Source organism: Lathyrus oleraceus, chromosome 2 (assembly GCF_024323335.1).
Source record: "Lathyrus oleraceus cultivar Zhongwan6 chromosome 2, CAAS_Psat_ZW6_1.0, whole genome shotgun sequence".
Taxonomy (NCBI): domain Eukaryota; kingdom Viridiplantae; phylum Streptophyta; class Magnoliopsida; order Fabales; family Fabaceae; genus Lathyrus; species Lathyrus oleraceus.
This window is the reverse complement of record NC_066580.1, coordinates 79,660,836-79,673,729: the sequence shown is the minus strand read 5'-3', so window position 1 is coordinate 79,673,729 and position 12,894 is coordinate 79,660,836.

Sequence of the window (12,894 nt, the reverse complement as noted above, 5' to 3'; positions counted from 1 at the left end):
CATGGTCAAACAAGGTTTGACAAATTTTCTCAATATTTTTTGAAAACAAAAACTATTTAAAATCAATTAAAAACAATAAAATTAAACATAAATGAATTAAAATCTCAAATCAATTAAGAAATTGATGAGAATATTTTTCATAGACTTATCATGATCCATATGTGTTAAGAAAATATTTTTGGAATTTTTGGATATCAAAAAGTAATTAAAATGAATTAAAAACTATTAAAAACAAAATAATTCACAAAAAATATTAAATGGAATCACAAAAATAATTAAAAATCAGATTATGAAACTAGATTTTTCAAGAAATTTTTTAGTGTTGGTCTCATATTTTTGTGATTCCAAATAAAATAGTTACGAATTCTTGAAATAAAAGAGAAATAAAGAAAATAAAATAGAAATTTAAAAAAAGAGAAAAATCAGGGAGCGCTTGATCCATTTCATTAAATGACATGGACATATCAGGCGGTCCAAAAGCGCGCGCGTACCATGGTCCACAATCAAACGCGTTACACTCTGAATTAAAAAAAAAAGTCAAAAGAATCATTGGCCAGGATTAGAACGCTGAAGCCTCATCCAAGGGCCTGGAATCATCCACGTGGGGACGGTGGTGGAAACCACCGTCTTCTCCGGTGGACCAATTGATTTCGGCCACCAGTTGCAGGTTTTTGAACCTCAACTAAAATGCACGAGCCTTATACCAAAATGAAGCTGGGGTGATGTACATCACCCCTGTAACCTTGGATTGTTCTCAAGATCTCTATCAAGTGAGAAATCTGAGCTTGAATATCCAAGTGTGTAAACTGAAACTTCTCAAAACACAAAATCAAGACCACCACTGGCATGTCTCTTGCTCGAGGACTTTAGAAAAGCATTCAAACACAACCAACTCACATTGTATGATGAGATTCAGATCAAGACAGTTGGATCATATACCTTTGAAGAACAACTTTAAACAGCACGATCTGCTCCAATTCTTGCTTCCACTTTGATCAGGAGATGATGATGATGATAGGCTTAGGAATTGGAACTTCAAGATCAACTGATTTTGTTGAAATTCAAGTTTGAAAGTTAGAAAAAAATCAGAATTCCTTTGAGTAATGGATGGGTTTTCACTTCTGCAGAGTTTCAGGTTACCTTGAGGTTCAAATTTGAATGAGGCAAGGCATGTATTTATAGCTGAGATGCAAGCAAGCAAGTGCCAAACTCGTGTGCATGAAGCTTTGGGTCCTCCATGCATGGGCCTGTACAGGCGCATGTGAGGCCCAAACTTGATTGGAAATGAATGCTGAGCTCATTTGAAGAGGGTTTGGACGTGCAATTTGAACTACAATGGCTTGTGCATGAAAATTCATGTGAAATGCATAATTGGGCATAAACGTTCCCCTCTTCGAAAGTCACACATAAAAAATCTAATCATAGGCATGTGAATAATGGTTGGAAAGGTCTTGACATAAGGAACAAAATCTATGTTGGGAAAAAATCCATTTGGAGTTTGTAAATTTGTGAAAACTGACCTTGAAGTTTGAGGTACAAAACATGTATAAGTTCCCTTTGAAGATTTTTCCAAAAAATGACCAACTTCAAGCCCTTCTGTTTCAATGATTCAAGCCTCAAATGAAAAAACATTCAACATAAAAGTTGTAGATAATTTCAAGATGATCAATTTGGACTTAAACTTTGCATCATTTGGATTTTTGATAAGAAAGTTATGGGCACTTGAAGTTAGACATTTTCAAGATTCAATGGTTTTTGTCCAAAGTGACCTATAATGTTTTGTATTATCACATGTGTTTATTTTAGGATTATAAAATTTTGTCCAACATAACATTTGAATTAGACATCTTAATATTTCTAATGCAATTGGTCTCACCTCAAAATCATTAAAAAATGAAGAAGTTAGGTCCTTGGGAAGTTGACCCAAAATTAGGGTTTCAGTCAAAATGACCTATAATGTTTTGAAATGAATGATGACCTTACAAGTTTCAAATGGATTTTGGATGAACATGAGAGTTGTTCATATGGTTCGTAATAACATTTTTGATATTGGGGTCATCTTCATTTGGAAAACACATCAAAAGTTGGGTCTCAGTGGATCTCAGTTTGGTCAGATGATTTGACTGGTCAACTTCTCAAGGCCAAACTTCAAATCTTGATGGATGAATGATTGAGGATACTCACATAGGCTAATATATTCATAAAATAATGAATGAAATAAGTTACCTTGATTGAATTTGATCATAGGTTGAGGTTGCTTCATGAGCAAGGCACAGTCAATGCACAATTGAATTAGGGTTTCCTTGGGAAACAATCCTCAAGCCCTTTGGTTTATCTTGATCAAATTGGAAAATTGAGATACTTGGGAGGCATATATGATGATTAGGAACTTTTTGGACCATTGTCATGCTTGTTTTCATTTTCATCTAGCCACTTAATTGAGCATAGGAGCCTCCTAGGAGCAAAGGATCTCATGATTGCTTGTGCTTCAAAACAAGAGAGGTTAGTGACATATTTTTGTGCTTTTGGTTAGTAAACAAAATAAGAAAAGCAATAATATACAATTCAAGCATGCTCGGTGGTCTCAAACCAACTCACACAAGTCCCAACCCTAGGGTTAAGGAGCCACACATGCTATGATCCTTGAGGCAATGCATTGAGCAATGATATGATGCCATGAGGGATCTCAGGGTCAAAATTAGGGTCTTACAGATGCCCCTATTTAAGGTCATTCTAGACGGAGATATGAAGGTTAAAATCTTCGTCTCGATGAGGTAGAATGGGCTTAAATAAAAACATAGAGACGAATTTTGGTCCCTAAGAGACCTCTTGATGAAAATTGTAAGCATGCAAAAGCTAATACTTTGTGGGTAAATATGGCCACAAAGGAAAAGAAATCAAGAGAAACTGAAAATCCATAGGAGTAACACACTCACTAGGGAGACAGAAACTCTGGGGAGAGATAAGGGTAAAAACGCGTGAGCAGGTCACGTCTTGAGAACTTGCTGGGAGACACGAAGGGATTCCCTGGAAATGGAAAGACTCGAGCTGACGCAAAGATGCATGTATTGGGGAATGTGCCAATACAGCGAAACTATCCACCAAGGATACTTCGGATAAAAATCCGGACTTAGACGGGGAAATCCAATAAAGGACTCAGCTGAGGAAGAAAAATGAGATATTACCGGTTACTGGGTAATACTTAAAGAGAGACATGTCATCAAAACACTGATTACTGGGTGAGAGAACAACTTGCTCAGGGAGAAAGAATATCTAAGACCGGTATAAGGGTGAGAGATATCAATCATCCGAAACATCTGAGGAAGGCCTAAAGAGGCATATCTCAACTCAGGAAAATCTGACTCCACGGGGGACAAAAAGTCATAATAGGGAGCAGAAGGAAGGAAAATCAGGGATACCGGTTACTGGGTATATAATCGGTGACTAACCAGGCGTAAATTGGGAACATATCCAAGACACTCATCATCCGAAAAGGAGGCCTGAAAAAGCAAACTCAATTTATAGGATGGGCATTCGATTCCATAAGGAAAAACGAATCTTACTCAACTGGGGAAGAAAAAGACTTCGACTGAAGAGTGCATGAGACATATTATCTATTATCGTCAGAACGTAGATAACATACTCACATGGAAGATTATCCACAACCGGTTACTGGGTTAATAAAGGATAAATCGACCGAAAAGAAAGGACATCGGGATACCGGTTACTGGGTATAAAATGATGACCAATCCAAAGAAGAAATAATCATTACCGAACAAGGGTAAATGAAAGATGACTCGCTGGGGATACATTGACAAAAGCAATGATCCCAAAGATATATCACCGGTTATTGGGTGGTATACTGAAAAATGAAGGAATATCAATACCGAATATTGGATAAAGATAACCAACAAAGAGGGGATTACATCTACTGGTTACTAGGTAGAAAACCATAGAAATAGGACTTACAACTACCGGTTACTGGGTAGAAGGCCACAAAAATCCACTGGTGAAGAGGTGGACCATTACTGGTTACTGAGCAATTGAACACCTAACTTGCAGGGAACTGCAGGGGAAATAACAGGAAAGGAGTCAATCTAGGAACAAACTAGAAAGACACAATCAAACAAGACTCAACCCAATGAGGATATAACTTAGGGGAGTAATTCCATCCAGATATACAACTGGGGAGGAAACGAAAACAAGAATCATCCACGAGGATATAACTCGGTGGGGAATAATGAAGGAAAGATGGAGAGATCAGACACAAACATCTTCTTGGGGAAGAATATTTCACCAATAGCAGGAGATAACAAGCAAAGATATATGGCAAAGAATGCAACATGAATATCTAAATGCTATGATTATGCATGCATGTGCGTGGTTTATGTATGATTAATGCTGACAAACATACATATCTAACACAAACAGGTCCGAGAATCAATGGAAGAACGTCCGGTATACTATCTCAAAAGAGAAAGGCTAGGTCCACAGGAGAAATCAACTCTGGTGAGAAGAATCAAATACCAGGAGATACAAACCACCGTTGGGGACAAAGACCACCATCGGGGATAAGCACAGATCACAGCTATCAACCGCCGGGGATAGACAAAGTCTCAGTCGGGGAACATACAGAGGTAGCAATAAGATCTATCATAGAAGAACTCTCCTAGGGATCTTATCAGGGGAAGATGTGAGACTCTCGGGGGAATAACCACCAACCAGGTATGTGCTGACGAACAGACACAAGATCCAACGTAAAGGAAACTCTACTAGGGAGCTCCACACGGATAAGATCCGTCGTAGAAGAAACTCTATTGGGGGACTTATCAGGGGATAATGTGAGACTCCGGGGGGAACAACCACCAACCAGGTATGTGTTGTCGAACATACACAAGATCCAACGTAGAGGAAACTTTACTGGGGAGCTCAACACGGATAAGATCCGTCGTAGAAGAAACTCTACTGGGGAACTTATCAGGGGATAATGTGAAATTCTATGGGGAACAACCACCAAATAGAAGTTTCAACAATCAAAACAATTCCTTCTCATTTGCTGGAGAGACATCTCTGCGAAGGGGAGAGAGAAGCAATTGCTCCGTTGAGGAAGGAAATAAACATCTTCACCACCAGCTCAACTTAGAGAAAACTTTCCAACAGAGGGGAAAACGAATTACCAGGCTCTGGTCAGGCAACTCTACTAGGGATAGATTGTAGGCAATCCAACTGGGGAAAGTCTGTTGTGAGCAACCTTACTGGGGTGAGTGAGCTGTAGGAAAACCTGCTGGGGATGACTACAAGCCAACCTGTTGAGGATAGCTATCAGTATCTCCGGAGGAACTATCTTGGCTAAGGGAAACGGAAGCAAATCCTACGTCAACACGTGTCATGTTGGGGATGAAAAGGGAACAATCCTTCACCAACTGCTCTAGGCATCTACTGCTGAGGAGATATCTGAAAAAATAGCTTTGTAGGGAGCACATGCTCACTCCTGCTGAGAATTTCTATTCATGCTGGGAATTCCTGCTCAAACTGCTGGAGATATCCATCCATGCCGGGGGGAAAGACTAGCTTTCTCGTGAGTAGATAGCATATCAATTTTTATCAATCTATAAGGGATTTTAGGTCAGTCCGCACAAGGGATGACAACCATATAATTGATAAAACACAAATTCTAGACTCAGACTCTCTGGAGAGTTGAGGATGTTTGAGATAGAGGTATACATATCTCTAGAAAGGTCAAGGCCAACACTCCAGACTCTCTAGGGACTTGATGATGTATCACCCTTCTTTGCGCTTGCTAGGGAGACAACCTGAAAGATGATGAAAAGGATATAAACATGCCATAACATGAACAAATGTCTTACCCTTTAGGAGATCATACTATCCTTGGGAGAGCACTGAAGACATTCCATATAGCCTTTCAGTCATTGTGAATATTCACTTTGTTTAAAAAAAGTTTATAAAACTTTATTTATTTAAAATAATGATATTTATCAATTAAAACATGCAAACATTTGTTCAACAGAAACGAATAAGAGTGCAAAGAATTGGATAAAGGCTCAAATTTATTTGATAGAATGGTAGTCCGCGAATGGCGAGACTCCATGGATCTTTACAAATTTGAAATTGGTGATATATATTGGAAAAAAAGGGCTACATTGAACATAATGACCGTTTCTCCACCAACTCTGAATCCGATGTATTTGAAGCTTCAGTTGACGATGATTGAGCGAGAATCTCTAACAGATGACAGCTTGTAGAGCAAAGTCTTTTCAAGATGCAGTTACTTGCCAAATCCCTAATTTTTGCCTAGATTTCCCCAGGGTGAGGTACTCAATCTAGCGGGATATACATATTCATTATTTTCATGTCCCTGACTTTTTCCTGGACCGCCCTTTCGGGTTTTCAATCCACCAAGACGCTCATTTTTGCCTAAGCTACCCTTTCGGGTTTTCAACTTAGCGAGCTATTCTGTTTTTATTTTCAGGCGAAGTATTTCTTGATTGCATCTGAATTCACAGGACGAGTGAAATCCTCCCCATTCATAGTTGTAAGTATCAAAGCACTGCCTGAAAAGGCTCTCTTAACAACATATGGACCCTCATAGTTTGGAGTCCACTTTCTTGAGCACGAGGTCACCTTCTCAGAACACACGAGGCTTGACCTTCTTATCAAAGGGTTTCTTCATCCTTTTCTGATACAACTGGCCGTGGCACATGGCAGTTAATCTCTTTTCTTCAATCAAATTCAACTGGTCATAACGACTCTGAACCCATTCAGCCTCAGTCAACGTGGCTTCCATCAAGACTCTCATTGATGGGATCTCAACCTCTACGGGGAGTACAACCTCCATGCCATATACAAGAGAGAAAGGGGTTTCCCCTGTTGAAGTGCGGACAGATGTACGATAACCATGCAAGGCAAATGGCAACATCTTGTGCCAATCTTTGTACGTAACAACCATCTTCTGGATAATCTTCTTGATGTTCTTGTTAGCAGCTTCAACAACCCCATTCATCTTGGATCTATAAGGAGAAGAATTATGATGCGCAATCTTGAACTCGCCACACGGCTCTTTCATCATCTTATTGTTCAAGTTAGATCCATTATCAGTAATGATCTTGTCTGGATACCGGAAAACTGGCCTGAATGCCACTTCGGTCTGGATACCGGAAAACTTCATGCCTGTCAGCATTGGCAGAAATAGGGAATGATAATAGAGGCGGCGCATGGGCCAATGACACTTGCTGGGGATAACAAAGGTAAGTCATGAACAATCTTCAGTCTGAGTATTGGAAACAACTTCTAGCTTATCACTTGGGATACCTAGAATGTTTTATGCTTACATGCGTATGTTTGAATTTTTCAATGGCGTAATGCCCCATGAAAATGGAAATGCTACGCGATTTGGAAGGATGCAATGCAATATGATTCTACATGCAGGGATGCGAAATGCTGGGTAGAATGCCAAGCTGAGGCAAGGGATCTGCTGGAGAAATGATCACCATCCTCTGGGCTCTGGCCAGGCTGCTGGAGATACACACCACAATGAACTCTGTGGGGAGATGACTAGCCATGCGGTGTTCTGGACATACCGAGACTCTGATCGGGGAAAGAATGGCATTGGAAGCCTGCTGCTGAGGAAAGCTACAATGGTTCTGGCAATCACGATTTGCGAGAGATGACTCAGCAGGGGTAGCAATCACGATCGAGGAATATGATGGAAGTCAACCTCAGTAAAGAAAGTGGAAATCCTACTCGCATAATATCTGTATGGGATGAGGCAAGGCTGATTCGTCTCCCATTCACCCTTAATCTGATTAACAACAAGGGCCGAATCACCATAAACATCAAGATGTTTGATCCTAAGATCAATACACTCCTCCAAACCCATAATACATGCCTCATACTCCGCCATATTATTCGTGCATTTGAAAGTTAGCCTTGCTGTAAATGGAAAATGTGTGCCCTGAGGAGTAATAATCACTGCCCCAATACCATTTCCATATTGATTAACAGCGCCATCGAACACCATGCCCCATCGGGAACCAGGCTCTGGCCCTTCATCGAGCGTAGGCTCATCGCAATCTTTCATCTTCAAATACAGAATCTCCTCATCAGGGAAGTGTCGCAACCTGAAAAATACAGTGTGCGAAAAAAACAACGGGCGAAAGAGAATGACAGGAGAGTCGCCACCGTGCGTTATTCATCCCAAAGGAGGGAAAGGAAACGCTCGAAGTAAACCTGAAAAAAGGAAAGGACAAGACGGGGTCTTGCAACCAAATCTTGGGTTCGGGAGTCGGTTATGCGAAGGGAAGGTATTAGCACCCCTACGCATCCGTAGTACTCTACGGGATCCACTTTTGTAGTTCTTGTCTAAAGGGTGTGGGTTTATCTTGTGCTGTTTGCCAAAAAAAAAAAAAAAGGGTTAAATGAAAATGACTCGCGCGGATGTCGCATCCACTGCATACGTATCTCATCTGAATATGAGAATCAGAGTCTTCGTAGCTCGGTTGACCTATGAGTTGGGGGGATGTGTGCTCGCTAAGACATCGCGTCTTATGCCTACGTATCTCATCTGGAATGAGAATCAGAGCAAGCCGTAGTTCGGCTAACTACGGGGTTATGGATTGGGTTTTGGACGAACAACGTTACTACGCAATCTACCGGATGCTCGACCTTTGGAGACTTACTCGTCTGTAGTAGAAGGAGTAAACATGTTGCTTTGGGTTTTAGGGTTTGGGATGCTCGAGGGCAAAAAGGCAGTCCTTGACGAAGGAACCGCGCTACCTGCAGGGATATGAATACAAAACACAAAACATGTATCTCAAAGTAAAATGCCACCAAGGGGCTCAAACATTGCCTCCTATCGAGGTCTTCCAGCTAAGAAAGCGATAAAGTATGAGAAAGGGAAAAAATTACCACACGGATAAAGATCCGAAGCTATAGCAGTTAAAGGGGCAAGAAACCCTGAAATGTCTCCAGCTGGACCGTCAAAGGAAATCAGTCAACACGAATAATCAGAATAAAACTCCAGGGGGTATCCCACAAATAAAGTGGGAAACCACGCGAGTGTCTCTGCGAAAGCCATGTGAGCCCTCACAAAACTCGACAAAGGGTTAGAGTAGTAGGATGAAATCAAGAGAAAACAATGCCATGGAAACACAAGACAGGTTAGAATAAACAAAATAAGGTAACCCAGAGTTGCCCCTAAATCAAAATATAACCACATGAATAATTCCATCAAAATTCACAAAAGGCTCACAAAAAGGTATCAAATTCACCCATAATACCTCATACATTTAGAGCATTCAAATAAAAGGCATAAAGATGATGGATATAGGGCAAACCTGATTGGAGAGCTTGATTGAGTTGCGCCCGTGAGGTTTACAAGTTGATTTCCCTTCAGGGTTTGGAGGCTGCTCTGAACTCTGTTGGCTTTTCTCTCACTATCTTTTCCTCAGGGTTTTGCTTCTCTTCCTTCTTTCTCCAGTGAATCTCCCAGTGTAACTCCAAGTGTAACTCCAAGTGTGTTTTCCTCTACTGAAACTTCAGTATTTATAGACTGATTTTCGTGGGTAATGGGCTCAAATGAGGGAGACCCAAGTCCAAAATAATTTGTTATATTTTATTTATTTATTTTATTTATTTAATTAATTAATTAATTAATTAATTAATTAATTAATTAAATTATTTTTTTATTTTTTTTATTTTTTTTTCAGGAAAAATGAAGGGTAAATTTTGGGGTATTACAGCTGCCCCTATTCAATCAACTGGAGACTCGGAAAGAAGATGGCAGTTGCTTTCGTACTTTCGAGGTATCAAGGGATTGAATACAATAAAAGCCCAAAAATTTGCACTGAAGTGAAGTGAAGTAACAATGTCTGTCAGAATCAGCAAAGAGGTGGTCTTGAAAGAAGAATTCGTCTGGTCCGGTGAGAGTCAGTTTGAATATCGAAAAAGAATGTTAAACTGGATACCAAAATAAATGGTAACACAGAAATAACCATGGCTTGAATGCCGCTCATCAGTCTGAATACTGGAAACGATTTCGATCTGCACATCGGAAAATGGGCCTGAATGCCACAAGTCGCATCGACCTGAACGTCGGAACCTTCTTCGATCTGAACATCGGAAAATTGGCCTGAATGCCACTTCGATCTGAATATCGGAAAATTGGCCTGAATGCCACTTCGATCTGAATACCGGAAAATTGGCCTGAATGCCACAAGTTGCATCGACCTGAACGTCGGAAACTTCTTCGATCTGAACATCGGAAAATTGGCCTGAATGCCACTTCGATCTGAATATCGGAAAATTGGCCTGAATGCCACTTCGATCTGAATACTGGAAAACTGGCCTGAATGCCACAAGTTGCATCGACCTGAACGTCGGAAACTTCTTTGATCTGAACATCGGAACACTGGCCTGAATGCCACTTCGGTCTGGATACCGGAAAACTGGCCTGAATGCCACTTCGGTCTGGATACCGGAAAACTTCATGCCTGTCAGCATTGGCAGAAATAGGGAATGATAATAGAGGCGGCGCATGGGCCAATGACACTTGCTGGGGATAACAAAGGTAAGTCATGAACAATCTTCAGTCTGAGTATTGGAAACAACTTCTAGCTTATCACTTGGGATACCGAGAATGTTTTATGCTTACATGCGTATGTTTGAATTTTTCAATGGCGTAATGCTCCATGAAAATGGAAATGCTACGCGATTTGGAAGGATGCAATGCAATATGATTCTACATGCAGGGATGCGAAATGCTGGGTAGAATGCCAAGCTGAGGCAAGGGATCTGCTGGAGAAATGATCACCATCCTCTGGGCTCTGGCCAGGCTGCTGGAGATACACACCACAATGAACTCTGTGGGGAGATGACTAGCCATGCGGTGTTCTGGACATACCGAGACTCTGATCGGGGAAAGAATGGCATTGGAAGCCTGCTGCTGAGGAAAGCTACAATGGTTCTGGCAATCACGATTTGCGAGAGATGACTCAGCAGGGGTAGCAAACACTGATACGGTACCGAGGTTCTGCTTCAAGGAAAGAAACCATGGATCTGGCATTGGGATTATCGATCTGGCATCGAACTCTAAGGAGCAGCCACTTCTGCTGGGAAGATACAGTCTGGCACTGTCAACTCCGCTGGGGATATATAGTCTGGTACTATCAACTCTACTGGGGAGTGTATGTCTTGAAACAACCGCTTGGGGAAGTACGATGGTGAGAAACTGCTGGGGATTGAAGAATCCAACGCTCTGATCAGCTCTGCAGGGATAAGACACCGAATTTGTCTGTTGGTGTCTTCACTGGGGAAGATATTCACGATCATCTGCAGGGAATTTTAAGGAAATGCCCCGAGGGTATCTGTTCTGAATAGACGATCCAAAGCACTTAAAATTTACAGCGATTTTAAATGTTTATTAAGCATGTACCTGTAAAGCCCTTATGTGTCATGATGCAATGTTTATCAAAAATTCGGACGTCATTTTTGCAAACAAAACAGTAAAATGAAAATGAAAACAGAGATATACTGAATAACATGATTTTATTGATTGAATGGCCTCTGAATAGGCATTTACATTAGGAAGCAATCCCTGGAAAGAGGTAATCGCACAATAGATAAAAATAGAAATTAATCTAATGGCAATGTGAAATGGATTTCTATTGGGTTCCAATTCTGCTATGACTTGCTCGTCTTCAAGATCCTCCAGATAATCAGCCTTCTGAAAGAGTGATTGGACTGTTTCCTATCCTTCAAAAATTTCTAGTCATTGGCACGAGATGAGATTTAGAACTACTCAGAACGCAGTCATTCGCTTAATCCCTAACTTTTGCCTGGATCGCCCTTTTCGGGTTTTCGATCCACCGGGATACCCATTTTTGCCTAAGTTGCCTTTTCAGGTTTTCAACTTACCGGGTGTACAATCTTTTTTTATTTTTGTTCCTAATTTTTGCCCGAACCTTTTCATTTTCTTGGTTCGCCGGGATGCCCATTTTTTGCCTGGACTATTCTTTTTACTGTCCAGCGGGTCTATTTTATGCGAAGTATTTTTTAACTGCGTCTGAGTTCACAGGGGAAGTGAAGTTTTCACCATCCATAGTTGCAAGCATTAAGGCCCCACCATCAAAAACCTTGGTGACAATATACGGTCCATCATAGTTAGGAGTCCACTTGCCCCTGTGATCTGTCTGAGGAGGAAGGATCCTTTTCAACACTAAATCTCCGACTTGGAAACAACGAGGACGCACTTTCTGATCAAAGGCTCTCTTCATCCGACTCTGATACAACTGCCCATGACAAATGGCTGCCATTCGCTTCTCTTTGATAAGACTCAACTCATTGAACCTTGTCCGAATCCATTCAGCTTCGTCTAGCTTGATATCCAACAAGACTCTTAGAGAAGGGATCTCCACTTCAACAGGTAAGACTGCTTCCATACCATACACAAGGGAGTAGGGGGTTGCCCCGGTCGATGTACGTACTGAAGTACGGTACCCATGCAAGGCGAAAGGTAGCATCTCATGCCAATCTCTGTACCTGACGACCATCTTCTGCACAATCTTCTTTATGTTCTTATTTGCCGCCTCAACAGCGCCGTTCATCTTAGGACGGTAAGGGGAAGAATTATGATGCTGAATGTTGAAGTTCTGACACAACTCCTTCATCATTTTGTTGTTGAGATTAGAACCATTATCAGTAATGATTCTTTCGGGAATCTCATAGCGACAAATGATTTCTTTCTTGATGAAACGGGCAACCACATGTCTGGTGACATTCGCGAACGACGCTGCCTCGACCCACTTGGTGAAATAGTCGATGGCAACAAGGATGAAGCGATGCCCATTGGAAGCAGTCGGCTCAATCTTTCCAATCATG